Raw genomic sequence first — 3,973 nt, 5'->3', positions numbered from 1 at the left:
GGAGCTCGGCGCTTCGCCGCGTCTGCGCGATGCCACGAGATGGCACCATTGAACTTCGCGAGCCGGGCGGCGCCGGGGCCGCAGGAACTGGGAGCACTGGGAGCGCTGGGAGCGCTGGGCGGGGCGGCGGGGCTGCCCCGGGCAGGCGAGCGAGGAGAAGAGCCGCGGCGCAGCACGGGCGGGCGCCCGGCCGTAACCGCGAGCGGGGAAGCCGCCCCGCTTCTTGCTCGGCTTGGCTTTGCCCGGCAGCGTTAAGGATCGTTTCTTCTGGCTGCTTCATTGCTGTCTGGAAAGTGTCGTCCGTCTGTCCCCCCCACGGCGGATCACACGGCTTGAAGTGTAACTTGCCCTTAAAGATGTCTGGTTATTTGCTCCCCCCTCCAAAAACCCTCCCTGGCAAAGGGCGCCGTAGATGGAAGTGTCKCTTCCCATCAGTGGTTGAAAACTTCTCAGCTGTAGGCAGCAGCTTCCTTTTTCCTTCCTTTCCGTGTTTTCCCGGAGAACGGCCCAAGGCGCGAAGCGAAGCCCGCTGCTTGCCCGGCCRTGCCGAGGGGGGAAACGGGGCTCCTGGCGTTTTGTGAGCTTGGAAACGAGAGCGGGCGGGTGAACCCGCCCTGGCCTGGCCCGAGAGGCACGGGTTGGGCCGGCCGTGTGCGCGTGGGTTTATTTTGGGGGACGGGACGAGCCGCCAGCTGTGGGGCACCATGGAGCCCGGGGCTGCCGGCTCCCGCGGCGCTCGGAGCTGCGCGCAGGCGGCGAGTTCGGCACCGCTTCCCGCGGAGACCGGCTTCAGCGCGCTGTGCGGGCAGCACCTGAGGACGCCGGCCACGCTTCCTCCCTCGGCTCGGTTTTCTTCCCCGCATCCGTCCGGGTGGCCTCGGGGCCGTGGGAAAATCGTCAGGTTTTTTCCCACGGGGGGCAGTGGCGCGCCGGAGCGGGACGGGGTCAAACCTCGTCGCAGGCCCCGGCGGGGAGCGGGACGTGGGGCGGGCTCCGCTCAGCCTCGACTTCCCTGCCGAGGCTCTCAGAGCTCTTGGATGAAACGCTGAGAAATGGACTGCGTAAAGGGCTGGCTAAGCACTTTCCGTCAAAATCAGCGGCAGAAAACTAGGGTTTTGAGTATGAAAACTTGTGTAGGAAGTGTCTGCTTTCTGTGGAACACTCTGTCTCCTCAAGAAAAACAACCACAAAAAATAAGTCAGATGCAGAGTGTTGGGTTTTTTTTWAAATCTTCGGAAATATTTATCAGTTTTCCGCTGGAAGGGGGATGGGAATATTTCCCACCCTTGTTCCAGGTCGCTGTAATGGGTCCGGCGGGGGCTGCATCACAGCCAGCAAATTCAGTTGTCCCCTGGCACCCTCCTTGGTGGCAGCACTGGTCTGAACGTGTGCTTCTGGCAYGTAAGCGTCCTGCCAAGGGAGAGAGGGTTCCCTTGATCTAACGTGACTCTAATTTCCCAAGACACCTGCCTTTGGCTTCCCTTGTGCAGCTCCGGGAAAGCGTCTGGATTTGGCCGCTATCTCTGTAGGCCTCGCAGTGCTAGGGAATAGCAAACGCGCAACCAGGCAGGGGAAGACCAAGGGCTGATAGCCTGGAAACATTGGAAAACCTTTAACTTTGCTGGGGCTAGAGCGGGGAACATCTGGGTAGATGGGAAATGCTCCCTCCTTGTCCTGCAGACGCCTCAATATTGCTTTGCTCAACCAAAAATAAATTGGAAAAGAAAATTGGACATTGCATCAATTTGGGGGTAAGTTTATAAATTCTGCAGCTAAGCAATCCCAATAGAAGATGATAGATCACCGGCGAGCGCGCAGTCCCTGCCGTGATGTATAGTCGCATTAGCCGAAACGCCGTATTACATGATTCTGTTTTATTACCACTGTTGGTGGCAGACAGAAAAACAGATTACGCTCGAGATCAAATCGATAGGAACTTTATTTACTGGCCTTTTAAAAACATATTTCTGCACTTTATAAAAACATACGGTAGATGCTATTGATAGAACTTGTCTGCTTGTTAAAAAGCAATTTGCCCGTAGYGCCGCTCTTAAGCTGCGGTTTACGGCGTTACCTTTTACCTGCTCTCCCAGGCTTCGGTTCCCATCGCGGCGTTTGACGACTTCCTTAGGGGTTTCTCGGGGCGGGCAAYGCCGCGCGGTGAAGCGCGGGGAGCCGTGGCCGCCGGTGCAGCGAGGGGGGCTCCGCTGGGCGGCCGGTCCGGGGACCCTCCGGCCTTACGGAGGGCTCCGCGTCCCCGGGGCTCTCTGTCCGCAGGATGGTTTGTGCGAGGGAATTCCCGAGCCTTGGGCAGAGAGGGAGGCGAGCGCCCGCTCCCGTGCCGGGTTGGGGTGCGCTCCGGCCCCCCAGGCCCCGGCACGGGCTCGGCATCGCCCTGCCCCGACTTCGGAGCCGCTCTCCGTGAGCAGGCTTGGCAGCGGCGTCGCTGCGCGTCTCCCTCGTTGCCTGCACTTCTGCTGGACGTTTAACCATCCCGGACAAAGCGCGTTTCCCTGCGGGCGGAAGGACGGGCTCGGAGAGGGGCACGCGGGCGGCTGTGCCCGCTCTTCCCGTCGCGGCCGCGCTGGCACCCGCGCGGGCAGGGGCGGGCGCTCGCGCCGAATTCGGCCGCCCGCCGCTTGAAGCAGCCGACGGTTCCGCTTYGAGCCCCGTAAGCGCTGTGCGGTAATCAAAGTTGGAGCCGCTTTGGAYGGAATAATTGCTTAACGATCATCTGAGACAAAGTGATTCAACAAATGACAATTAGGACTTGCGATACCCCGAACAGATGCGTTCGCTGTACCGTGCTATAATGCGCTAATGCGAGATTGACAGCGCGGTAATGGGAGCGAGCGGCGCTCAGCCGGCGAGGCGCAGCGGGCGCCGGGCCGTCCGGCGCGCTCGAGGCCCGGCCGGCTGTTTTGGAGGAGGCCGAGTCGTTTCCAAACCCTCCCTGAGCGCTGGTGCTGGGAAGGGGCTTTCTGCAAGCACCAAAACTTTGCGCGGAGCGTAGAGGATGAGAGGAGCTACCGTTTCCAGCTGCGGGGACGGAGCAGACTTCAGCTCGTCTCGTGCTTTCCACGCACCCTGCACTTATTCCCCACTAACATATAATTTTGTCATATTTTATTATTAAATAAACACACCAGGAAATATACTTTTTTTTTTTCTTTTTTCATGTGGGGGAAGACAAAAAGGTTGGGTAATTAAAACTTCTATCCACCAGCGTGTAACACSGAGAGGTAACCGCGCTGCTTCTGCTTCCCCCCTGCCCCAATGCCCTTTGCAGCGTGGGACCTTTGCAAAGCGCCTTCGCAACGGCCTCGCGCGCGAGCTGTTAAGYGGAAGCCGCGGTGCGGCGCCCGGCCGGTCTCTCACACCAGTGCGGAGGCTTTGGGGTTTTTTGTTTTTTTTTTTTAACGTTGCAAAGCCAAGCAGGAGCAGGGGACGAATCCATTTGAAATAAGCAACCTAATTTCTTTGCCACCCGGCGTTCGGGGTTTTCTGCGGGTCCRGCGGCACGTGCCGTCGTGGGCGGCGCGCGCCGGCGATTTCGGAGGCCGGGGGCCCCTTCGGAAGCGCCGCCCCCGCGAACGGCGGCTCCGGAGCCGGGTGCCAAAACCCATCTGGGGTTTGAGTCGGCCTCGGCGACACCGTCGATGGCAGATCGATGAGCCCCGAGGTGCCGTGTCACTTTTACTGCATCTCCCGGCAGCCGCCGGAGCGGGCTCGGCGTTGGCGGGGGCGGCGGCGGGAGGCGGCTCCTTCGGCCCCTGCTGCCGCTCGCTCCCCGGCGCGGGGCTCGTGCGCAGGGCCTCTAATCAGGCGTGGTTAATTAGGGCCCCGTCGCTGTCGGGCAGCTCCCCGGTGATTTAACGTGATGTCGGTACCGACTCGCGTGCTGGCACCTGCGGCGGGGGGGGGCGGAGGGGGTGGAAAAAACGCCCTCCCGCCCCCGTGATGCTCCGGCTGC

General features: G+C 60.9%; 1 protein-coding gene across 1 annotated transcript in view; it reads left to right on the top strand.

Annotated features, from left to right (window-relative positions):
* PEBP4 (phosphatidylethanolamine binding protein 4) overlaps nt 1-3,973 on the top strand; it is a gene marked incomplete at its 3' end in the record, with an annotated part of 36,554 nt that overhangs the window by 8,104 nt on the left and 24,477 nt on the right. The window lies entirely within an intron of this gene.

This window comes from Rhea americana, unplaced genomic scaffold, assembly GCF_003343005.1.
Source record: "Rhea americana isolate MKP2758 unplaced genomic scaffold, rheAme1 scaffold_171, whole genome shotgun sequence".
Taxonomy (NCBI): Eukaryota; Metazoa; Chordata; class Aves; order Rheiformes; family Rheidae; genus Rhea; species Rhea americana.
This window is presented reverse-complemented; position numbering and strand designations above follow the sequence as displayed.